We start from the raw sequence: 12,870 nt of genomic DNA, 5'->3' as shown, positions 1-12,870 counted from the left end.
AATTTGGATAATTCCTCTGTATCCCGAGTATTCAATTAAAGTTAAGCATGGTGGGTGTTGTTGGTAATGTTCAACTTTCGGAGCCATTACTCGGCAACCCTACCCGGGCAATGCGTGTCGCGGGGACGGCACATTTGTACAAAAGTGTCCCGAAGTGACAAACTTAATTTCCGAATGTACGGTGAGCAGCGGCCTGGGGAATTTCCCGCGGGATCGAATTAATATTGCCATTTCGAAAGGATTTCCTTTCAATAAAACATCATTACGATACACGAAGTATTCTTTTTCTTACACGAATAATTTTAAGGAAATTCGAGTTTCCCGCTGTTGTTACATAGGTATCTTAATCGCGTTTTTTAAATTTTCAAGATTATACATATTTTTTTAACAACAAAATATTTACTAACTACAATCATAATTTAAATAAAATTGTTTTTATTTGGATTTTCCAAATCCGCATATTATAATATCTCCGAGACAAATTGGAAGAAAACTTTACATAAAAACAGAACATAGACAAAATGGACTAGGGCAAATGATAATAAATAAACATTTGTTATCCGATACTGTAAATAGCTTATTGGTTTGATCTGAAGCGATTGACTCAAATCACGATACGACAGAGGCGAGGTATTCGCGGCAAATCTCGCATGTTATCAATTCTGCACGCCTCACTCGCGTCGTGTTGGTGGCTTCATTGAAAGCAACTCGTCAAAGATAAATACTTTTTTATTATTTAAATAATTGTGTAATTTTAATACTAACATAGTTTTTAAGGTAACAAGATACTAACAATTATATGGATGCAATTATCTGAAATAAATAAAATAAATAAATTATACCTTTAATTCCAGCCACCAAATTGACTCTTTATTTATTTTTTTACTACACGCTTTAGCGCAGAAAAACTATTTCGCAACAAACGTTTTGATATCATTAAAAATTCCAAAAATTAAAAACTCAATATTTGCTCTTACCATTGCATTGCGTTCCCATATTCAGTAAACAAACTGAAATAATATTAATCATACAAATTGCTTTTGAAATAATTGCTTTGACCATAGTGTTCGGTTGTATACAAGCGAAAACTTTGTGTGTAACCACAATGACTGCATAATTGATTGGCTCACTTGTAAATTAAACTGAAATATATATATAAATATACCTGTATGCAGAATGCAGATATGTAAGTAATATTAATTAACGTTTTTTCGCAATATTGCCAATGGCGTCATTGGTGATGAACAAAACAAATAAATGTATTTGTGTAAATTAAAAACGTGTTCTTTTCCTTTCTGCAGTTCAGTATTTTATTTATGCTCAATTTTCGGTGTAAGATGTACAAATGATTTGTGATTCAAATTAATTAGATATAAATATAATATTTAGTTATATATAAAAAATAACTCATAGAAATCATAAATCCAATAATAGCTACGTTTTAGAAATCCGTTTACCGAATTTAATTCCCGTATCAATCATCCAATAAATTGCGAACAAATCTATCATAGTTTTTGGAATCCCATTAAAGTAGGTCAGGGCGAGTAGACACAGACGTCGAACCCGAAATGGAAATCACAATATCGTTGTTAGGGAAGGGGTCCGTTAACACAAAGAAAACACGTACGGAACCCGCGCACTAATGGAGGGCGCCTATGTGACGTCACAAAGAGATCTCGCGTAATTCCGCCTCAGTTGACATTACAATGCGCGCATTTGACGACTCAAATTCATAATGCGTCACAATTACTCACATTTGACACATTTGTACTCCGTTGTGACGTCATGTTGAATTGAATTTAGAAAATTGAACCATTCGTTTCTATCTCTACCTACCTGGTAGGTTATTATCGAGATTTCTACAAAGTAATTATTATTATAAGTAAGATCTCGACAACTTGCTTTAAAACAAGACATATCCTGTTTGTTACCATTCGAATAAAGTTGTCTGAATTTGAAGAAACCTCGTCGACAAGTACCTACGAGGTACGTTCTTTAAAATTACAATTAATGTAAAGAAAATAACAATATTTAAACTGCAGTATTATTTTAACAATTAATTTCTCTTCTAGTGCCACTTACAACCCACAGTGTTTCCAATTGCCTGCAGACAATTTAATATAAATTTCCCCGCGAGAAAACACTTCGAATCCATTTCTTCGAAATAGACACAGAACGAGAAGCGACTACAAAAACAATTAATAAAGAACCTTATTTAATAACAAATTCTAAAAACTGAACAATTTTTTATAATAACCATACTAAGTTGCTCTTCTAATCACATCATCGTAAACAAATCTTACCTAGACACAACATTTTAAGATATCTACTTCTATTTACTTTGGTACATTTCTTAGAATATGTTGCTGAAACTAATTCTCAATAATTATAACTTAACTAGCGGTCCGCCCCGGCTTCGCCCGTGGTACATGTTTACGTTTTCTCTACATAAGATCCATCCTCGTACTTCAAGAAATATAATAAAAAAAGAATTATCGAAGTCGGTTCAGCCGTTCTCGAGTTATGCGCTTACCAACACATTTTGCGATTCATTTTTATATATAAGATTACTAACCTTATTTATATAATTTGTAACTTTATGCTTAATTCCAATAACGCCTAAATTAGATAAAATTTAAAAACATATTCCATAAACAGCAGTAATGCATAACAACCCGTGCTACTTAAAATAATTCATGTTCATTTCTTAAACATTTGCTTCAACATCAACAAAAATTTACTTGTAAATGAAAAATTAAGAAACTGCTTATTATTTTAAAGCTCACGTCACGACAGCAGTCTGTTGAAATTTTGTTTACTTCCACCTGCAATAACAATAATCCACGGCAACAACGCGCGCCACCGTCAATCGATTGTCAAAGCCAATGTTTTATTCATCATCCCGCTAAAACAGGGTCCATTAGAATGTAACCGAGGCATAATGTCGGGCTACTCAAGCCCACAGGTGGAAGGCACAGACCGGTGTCAACTTGGATTGGTTACAGATTGTCTCGCGTTAATTGCTTTCCAACTTAATTAAAACAGATTTAAGGAATGCTTGCGACTTAAAAGCTTTTAACTTAACATTTGGGAAACAAACGAATCCAGTTTGAATAAATACCAATCCGTTTACATAATATTTGTAAAGGTAGAGTTTCATTGTATTTGGGAATCAGACGATTCAATTGTCAGTCTCCATTCCCACTAAAATGCCTACTGTATAATTTTATCGAAGACAATATAGTGACAGGTTAGTACTAAAATGTGTGAGATGGTAGGTACCTAGTACCACAGTTGACAGATATATACTACGTACATAGTACCTTTGTGAGTATGTGATTTTATTAGATCTATTTTATATATGAGATTACTTTTATTTTTAATAAAATAAAAGGCAATACTATATATACCTTCTTTATTAATACAACTTTGTTTTTAAAATTATAATTATTATCATGTAGCGGAGTTCCATTAAAGATATGATATTACTGAATCTGCGGTTTTATCGAAGTTGTCACAGATTTATCATTAAACGAAAATAAATGCAATTTATTATTTGCATTTTATTTCAACTTTCAAAGGGATTTCGTTGAATTTGTATCTCTTTATTGGAATTTACTCATGCGATTCTTAAAAGTGAATTTCAGTTTCCATCAGTCAGTTTTCATTTAATTACATATTACACTAGCCGCCCGTCCTGGCTCCGCCTGGTTGAACCGTAAAAAATAATGTAATATTTTTACTTCAAATCTTTCAAAGGATTTTTAAAATCGGTTATGTACTTTAGGAAATTGTTCTCTTTATTAAGATTGTAGAATTTTCAACTATGAGATGTATAAAGGTAAAGATTATTTCAACATGCATAGACGCTTATACAGATTACGCTGCCCGCCCAATATCATGCAGCAGAATAAAAATATTACCTATGCTTTAACGTTTTTCTTTATGACTTTAAATTCCGAGTTTGCGGATGACGTCATGGCTCATAGATAGTACCTACCTAACATCTATATAGTTTTCACTTCATAATATAAAATAAAATAAAAAATAAAAATATCTTTATTGAGTACAAAAATTAATACAGTCCAATTACAGTGTGGCTCTGTCTTCCTAGCTAGGAAAATCCTGTGTTAAGGAAGACAGTTCCTTCCCAGAGAACATGTTCAGTACAAAACAAAGATTACATTTAAAAAAAAAACAGAGAAAGTAGAAAAAAAAACATATAATAAATACAGCTGCGCGTTTACAATTTTTTACAAGTAAGTATATAGTATATATTATATGTATTATATATTACTAGTAATATTCATGAAATGCGTTAGTAAGACGATAGTTGGTTCCGGCAAGGCTCAGTTAAAGGTAATTAAATTCAACTTGAGTGAAAGCGAAGGGCCGGAGGGCGAAACGCTTAATTCATTCAACTGCCTCCGGGTTGACCTATTTTTAGTTTTACGCTTTTCAATCTAAATATTTTAGAAACAAGGTCTTTTGCTTATAAAAAACAGATTAGTTATATTATGCAAGCATATTTGGTAGGTAGATGGGATTCTTTCACAACAGATGAACATTCATTGTATACACTGCCTGACCAAAATATTTTTATTAGTCTCTAGATCAAAAGCTCTTAGGGATGAATGCGAAACAAAACTCTGTTACAAGCTCATTGTATTAAATATACATTAAAAGCGTGTTTCGTCACAAAGATAAATATTTTCCTTTTTAAACAAAAACGCTCTCATTTAAAGCAATTTCGTCCAATTTATGAAAAGAGAGCCTCCAGTTAACCGCTCGCTATCAATTACACGGGGCCGTTGGCTGCGGACCAGCAAACCCTTTAAAATATAAAAATGTCCAAATAAACAACGCTCACCTTGCATTTAAATAATTTTATGGGCTGAAAAATTTAGAGTTTATTAAAAGAGCCACAAGTCACGCCTGTAGGCTATATACAGATAATAAAATACAGATCTGTTTATTTTATACACTCGTATTATAACATACATCCACAATCGTGGATTCTTAGTTAAATAAGTTAGATTTCTCTTGTACTTGATTAACTCTGAACCCAAATTTATTCTTAAATTCCATCGTAATCGCAAATCAATGAGCTTACTATTTTAGTACTGTCGTCGACAACGCCAACCATTTACGTTAATTATTGGACATGAAATACTGAGAAATAAAGGAACATCGTATAACATTTCACAACATAATTCCGCGAATTTTATATGGATTTCAATTTTTTAAATGTGGTTCCTGTAAGTTACACATAACAATAAAAGTTATATACATCGCTACACATACAAATAACGTACGTTGTTAGTTATTGATGTTTTTTTCACTTCGGCCGCGGCGGATGGTAACCCAATTCGTATATTTTTGAACGCGGTGACGTTATGGTCGTGATCCGATTCCTGATGTTGAATAACACGAGCTGACATTTATGGTTTTATATTTATCCTGTCCAATGTCCTATATTTTACACAAAAAAACACATCAGCACTCCTATCACCTATATTATTGTGGCTCTTGTACAAAATATCTTCTTAATTCTACTACGTTATACAATATAACATTTTGAAAGTGCTTTAAAATAAGCTCAGTATATAACGTTCGAGTTTTGGTATAACAAAGCTTACCCACAGCATTTAGCGACACACGCCGCGCTACATTAAACCGATATTATTCTCCAAGATGCATTTTGGGAGCTCGGGGAAGATTAACAGCGTGGAACCAACTTGTACATCACTCCATATGGGTTGATAAATTGGTCTTCTGACTGCTGTACTATCGTGTATCTATATAGCTATATCACTCTTGTCTTTGAAACACCGTGAGATGACTCGGATGTTTATTATCTTGGCAAAGTCTTCGCGGGAAACTTTTCTTTAGAATTCTTTGTATAGTTAAAAACTTCAGTGATCACAGAGCACCGTGAAGAGCAATACGTGTTCTTAAAATTTTCTAGTCATCACAGTTTCAGGTATTACATTCTGTTTTCCGTATTTCCCTTAGTTGTGTATTTCGGTACGTAGTTTTGCATAAAGTTTAAATAAGTGAGTAGAAGTTTTGCAGATGGAACCTTTATTTAAAATATATTTTGATTCAATTTCTATAAAAAATAAAATTTAAGGTCTCTTGAATAGTATAAAATTCATAGACTTAAGCATGTTTAGAAAACCTAGCTTTAGCTCAACTACGTCGGTACAGCTACATGACATTATGGCAGCTTCACTGGTTAAATGTACAAGCATTAACCACCGGCTTGCCTCGAGCTATAGAACTAGTCCAGTAAATACGCCTTAAACCCTCGTCTGTCGGAACACAGATCTGTGCCAAAAATTTTGTACCCGTAGTCTGTCGGGGCACAGATCTGTGCCAAATCACCGCCGGTTGGAAATTGGCTCATTGTAATGCAAATATAGTTCAAATCTGCATAAACGACTATTTAGTTGATAGCTTATGAATTACTGAATATTTAAAGTCCATCCAATAATAATTTGACCGATAAATATTCGAAATATAACAGTAATTATGTCATACTTTAGTCGAGTAACTTTTAACTTTTAAAGTTTTACAAAATGTAAAATTTTGCGGAAAGTTGAAAAACGGTAATTATTTATTGGTCTTTTTATTATTATTGACTATATAACCTAATGTTTATGTGCCGACATAATGAAAATTACCAACAATTATACCATAAATAATGGTTTCAAATATGTATCTATCACTTAACTGTACGTTGCTTAGTTTTTGACCCCTGGTAAATCATATTTTTTTTTACATATTGTATTTGTTCTTTACATCATTTTACGAGAAATTTTATGAAGATTTTAATGATATAATTCAAAATTTGATACTGTGTTCCACGACGACAATAATTTCCCCGTAAAATCCGCATACAGGATGTTCACAAATTCAACGTCACTATTTTTTAAATTTCGTCTTCAATTAAATTTTTCATTTTCATACAAAATAAAATGTACATGATAATATGTTTTGTTTATATTGAAAGGTATCGTTTTTGTGGTATTTATAATTGTCCTCAGGTTAAAAACGATATACATAATCAACTACAAAAATTATAGTCCGTAATCTGCTTACGAAAAAATTCCAGAGACACATTTTCTTTCTTAATTCTTTTAGTTTTAGTATATTATGGTTAAAAGTGTATATATGCTGGAAAAATAGTAAAAAAACCTAGAAACAACAATGAACAAGGGAACAATGGTTTTCACTATGACCTATATATAGGACAAAGTGATACTATGTAATTTGTGTAGGACAAACTCAAAAAGAAATTTAACACTTTAATTGTACAACATATTCTTACCTTCATACAAATACAAAATATTATTATTTATTGGGGAACCTGAAGTTTCAGAAAAAATAAAAAGCCGGCCAAGTGCGAGTCGTACTCGCGCACCGAGGGCTTCGTACAAACTTATTTTTTTTATTATGCTGTAGGTATCTTTTAATTCAGATTTTAGAATTCTTTATCTGTGCTATATGACGTTGCTATTTATCAATTTTTTTTTGTTTTTTTTTATAGCTTAAATTGTAAATCTGAGTTTTTAATGTGAATACTAAGTTTATACATGTAGGCGTTCATATGAGTTGTAAGTTGAAATTATTATTTTTTTTATTTGTAAATGGCAATTAAAAAATCATTTTCTTTGCGATTATTCTTATATCTGTTTTTATAAAACATTGCTTTTTACCAAATTTAAAGATTTTATGTACTTGGGAAGTACCCTGTCGGTTTTAAACCAAAATTTGCTAAAAATTGCAGTATTAACGGCTGCATCCCAAAGGGTTTGGTTCTTAAGGGTCCAGAACCCTAATAAGATTACGTCTGTCCATCCTATCTGCCCATCTGTCTGTCTGTCTGTCAAGACCCATTTTCAAAGGAGCGCGTGATGTGACATTTAACTGAAATTTATATTGATTACTTGAGTCGATTGAAGCTGTGAAAAAATCAAACTTATAAACCAACGCAATCAAAAGATACAGCCGTTTATGCTGCAAATTTTCGCAAATTTCGACATTCGCAAGGGAATCGACACCTACAGGGTACTTCCCGTGTACGTAGAGTTTTGAATTTGGGGTAAAATAAGCTCTTATAGCGCAGATTAAGGAATATTTTAGAAAATCATAAAATTTTAGAGTTACAACATAATAAAAAATTGGTTTGTTCGGAGCCCTCGGTGTGCGAGTCCTCTCAATTGGCCGGTTTTTTATTATTATGTAGTACATTCGTAGGCAGAACGTTATAGATGTAGATCGCTGTCTGAAGACGATTATTTTTTGACTTTAAATAGCCTTGCAACATTACAGATTTAATAAAACGAATTAAATGCATCATTTGCAGTACGCCTGCAAATATAAATCTATCCTCTCATTTTTTAAATGACTAGCGATAACAATTATTGTATTTTTGGTGTCAAAACTGCTTCTATTACCCAGAAGAAGAATGCAATTTTTTTATTTGAAGATATCACATTGCTGTCTAAAACTACATAATCAATAATTACTTATTTGTTAGGTAACCCTAAATAAACTTCCGCCTTGATATTTTAATTCTCATTTGAAAATAAAAATATCTAAGTAACTATTTGATATAGGATTACTTTTTTCCGATTCGTAAGCATTTGAGTATCAATAAAAGAGAATTCAAATGGAACAACGATCCTTGTGCCAATGGAATACAAGACACTCCCAGGCTTACTTTAACAATAGGACGTAACAGTATTTGAAATCAAGAAAATATAACTCTGTATACTTTGTCAAATGAACAGATAATAATACTTACACGATCAGTGTCTGGGAATTTACAGCTTTTAATTCCTGATACCAGGATTCTTCATGAAATTCTACACATTACACGTTTTATTTTATTCCAATCAAAATATTTTTAAGTTTCATGCCGTTTGTGTAGGTACTATAGACTCCCTAAACTACTGAACCGATTTTAATACAATTTTACCGATTAGTTTATATATCTTAATTACAATATGCTTGGAAATACTGCATGCATTGAAGTAAAATAAAAACTAGATTGGATAGCATATAGATATCATCACTTTCCTGATCAAATTCAAGTGGAAGCTCGTGGTAATAAATCGTCGTCTCAAGGAGGTCGTTGTGTTCGATATATTATAAGACATAATGAACAGAAGTTAACGTTAGTTGCAAATATTCATATTTATTGGCCAATGTTGGCGTCAACACTACACATTACAACCACATGAGTATATAAATAGTACAGACATAAAGCTTCATAACAATTTTTTATATTGCTATCAGTTAAATAAAATTTATTTAAGTACTTACCTATTATTTCAATCCTTTGGATGATTGATATTTTTTAGAGAATCTCTGAACTATTTATTTACTCATAAGCTAATTTACCCCAGGGACTAAATTATTTGCGTAACGCGTGGCTAAGTTATATGCATAAATAGGATTGGGAGCGTTAAGTTTATTAAGGCATAACGTTCATTTTTTTTTAATAAAACAATAATATGATACTATTCTTTCTTCTATACAACTAGGGACATAATATAATGATTTTCATTTAGTATGTTTACTGATTCCTATTATTTGTTGATTTTTAGAATGATAAGTATAACATTTAGATGTATATCATTTATATGTAATTGTTTATTTATTCTGAATCTTTAAGTTTATTGATTTTTATCCTTTACATAAGCTGTATTTTATAAAAAATGCTTCAAACTCAAATTTCCGTAAATTTTTGATTTATAAATTAAATGTAACGGTTTATAATTAAGTTATGTATCTTATAATTAAATATAGATTTCACATATTTTGTACAGCTTAGACATTTTTCTGAATGGATACAGTACCTTTCGATTTGTAGTTGGTCAACATTTCATTTTATACTATTACTAGCTTCCGCCCGCGACTCCGTCCGCGCGGAAAAATTAAAATTTTTTTTTCTACGTATTTTTCCGGGATAAAAAGTATCCTATTTTACGCCCAGAATAATAAGGTATAATTATACCAAGTTTCATCGAAATCGAAATGTTAGTTTTCACGTGATGCCTTCACATATAGACAGACAGACAGACAAAAATTTTTAAATCACATATTTGGGCTTGGTATCGATTGAGTAACACCCCCTGCTATTTATATTTTCAATATACAGAATTTACCCTTCTATAGATTTATTATATGTATAGATAATTAAGAGCATGAAAGAAAAAAAAGCATTTATTCATAATTATGTTACTACAAAAAATATTTTCTTAATCGCAAATTTTAAGAGAAAATAAATTAGAATTAAAATTGATGTGGAGACATTATACATACAGACGTTAGAACAAAGCCCACCATAAGAATGACGTCATTTAGGAATAAGACGATTTTTAAACATTAATAAAAACCTAAATATTTCCAAAAAGTAAAAATTACTGTTAGTTTTTATCTAGTTTTGATTAAAATAAAAATAAAAACAAGTAGCAAAAAATTTTGAAATGTTGTAATTTTGGAGCACCCTGTAAAGTCTGTATTTGTATGAACATGATTGGGGATCGCGTCCGCTTATGTTCATGCGTAAACGATGATATTCATTCTCAAGTTTCTCGAATTTTTATAAAATAAACCTATGTTTTTGTTATATTTACTCAAAAGATTGTCTATTCTAGTATGAAAATACAAAAATAAAAATCTAAAATACCTTGATATTATTTTTTTATGAGTATTTTTCTTTACAATGTCACATTTATTCAAAATGTGTGGGAAAAAATGCTTCTAATAAGTAAAATAAACATGCCAGGGAGTAAGTAAGGTAACTAATATAAAGTTTGGTTATCTAGTTAGCATCAAAATTTACAAGAGTCTCACAGGTTAAAGTTTATATCACAAATTTTAATATCTAAAAAAATCGGCAAATCAGCGCCGAACGCTCGAATTTGCCCGACAGACAGCACCTTTTTGAGGCGGCGCGCCGCGACAGCTGAGGGGTTAATACTCTGAAGCCGACGCGCCGCCTGCCAACCCTGTCAGCCTGAAAATTTGGACCCTGGATATTAAATACGCGTTAACATTTATGCGGGTAGTCGCTTAATTTATGGCATATTGTATAATGACAAGAATTTAGGTAGACATTTTTACAGACATGTTCTAACACTAAAATAGCGTGGCTAGTCAACATTGATATTAAAATCGGAATTATTTTGATGTTTAAAATGGATAGACTTACCTAACTATTGAACTCAGTTTTGAAAGATCCTCGGTCAATAGAAATCTGCATTATTACCGATGAGATTGATATTCATGTAGATTCTTAACTCAGAAATCGATTCTTAATCGAATTAAGTAAAAATTATATAACACAATGCATACAAAACGATCACGGATTATAGTAGAAACCAAAGTAAGAGAGCTTTAATGATATTGGCATAAATTATTGACCAGCAAACAACTCATACACTCAAACAAAAAGTACAAACGGTTAAACACACTAACGAAGCATGTCACTGTGTTCACTAGAACCACAATAAACCAACAGACGCTAAGAGTATGCAAATGAGAGGACTAAAGCGAGGCGTTGCGCACTGCGTCTTCATGGACGGCACAATTACTTCGGGTCGGACTGCGGCCGGACAACTTTATTTTTCCTAATGAACGAGCCTTTTGAAACTACTAGGCCACAGTGTCGTACGGAATAAGCTGTGTCTAGATATGAGCTTATTGCCAAAAGACAGTGTTTAATTTGTTTTTACTTACTTATTCTTCCAGTTCTGCGCATAAGCTTATAGAACTGACTTTTGTTATTTTAATCAATGTACAAGATTCATTATACACATCGTAACGCCATGTGAAGCCGACTGATATATTATATATATCTATATATATCTTCACTTCAAATTCCATGTACTGTACAAACAGGCACAAAAAATGTTTGCGTAATTGATTGTAAACGTCCAAACTTTTACGTGTATATTACTAGGACAACAGAAGTCATGCGAAGTATTCATCAACAACCTGTGCAGTGGAGACAGGGTTTTACGAGCGCTATTCGTCTCGTACATATTTAAAGGTACGGTAAGGAGGGCCGAACATTTCCACACCAGCGTTACATGAATTAATCATGTTCCCAATGAGATGAAGGGAGAATTTTTTTACAAAGGGAATATTAAGATAATATTAAAAGTACTCAGTCTATCGCTGGCTCGCTCGTTACGGACCAAATTTGTATACAAAAGGAAAGCTCATTGAACATCGTTTTTTAATTTACGAAATAAGAACGCTAGCAATCTATTTCGTTTGATATTATAATATTCTCTCTGTCATTCAAGTTTTAAGTGAGTCCTCGTTGAATGTTTTCATAACGTACATTCAAATCTATTTCAATATGTGTTTTTAGTAAATTAATCAGTTAACAAAAACTATGCAATTTCAAAGAGTTTCCAACTAAATCCCGTTAGCTAAATGTTTGCTTTGTAAATGGAAATTTTCAAATACAGAATGACAAAAACATTCTCAGATTGAAAATAATTCGAAGCTTATTTTGCGAGAGACGAGGAATTTTCCATGAAACTGTAGTGCATCTAATTTTCCCCTACGTTTGTTTATCGAACCTTTTCATTCGTTCTAAGTACTCACAGGAAATTGGTCCACGTAAATTGATAGATTTATACTTTACAGAAAAATGTCGTAGGTAGATATATATTTATCTAAATAGTATCTACTTATCTATGTTATATTTGATTTTTGAAGATTAATTTAAGTAAATCAACAAAATGATTTTACTAATATGAATTACATATTTTAAAAAGACATCGACAACCAAAACTTCGTTTCCACAAACCATAATTAAACTAATACATTTATTTAGTCAAC

The 12,870-nt window shown here is 31.7% G+C and overlaps 1 protein-coding gene across 4 annotated transcripts in view; it reads right to left on the bottom strand.

Moving 5' to 3' along the window:
- Positions 1 to 12,870, bottom strand: part of LOC123701492 (neurobeachin) — a 310,024-nt gene that overhangs the window by 283,477 nt on the left and 13,677 nt on the right. The gene's annotated exons all lie outside the window — the stretch shown is intronic.

The sequence above is a fragment of the Colias croceus genome, chromosome 21 (assembly GCF_905220415.1).
Source record: "Colias croceus chromosome 21, ilColCroc2.1".
NCBI lineage: Eukaryota > Metazoa > Arthropoda > Insecta > Lepidoptera > Pieridae > Colias > Colias croceus.
The sequence above is the reverse complement of the archived record's forward strand: the minus strand, read 5'-3'. Positions and strand labels throughout refer to the sequence as shown.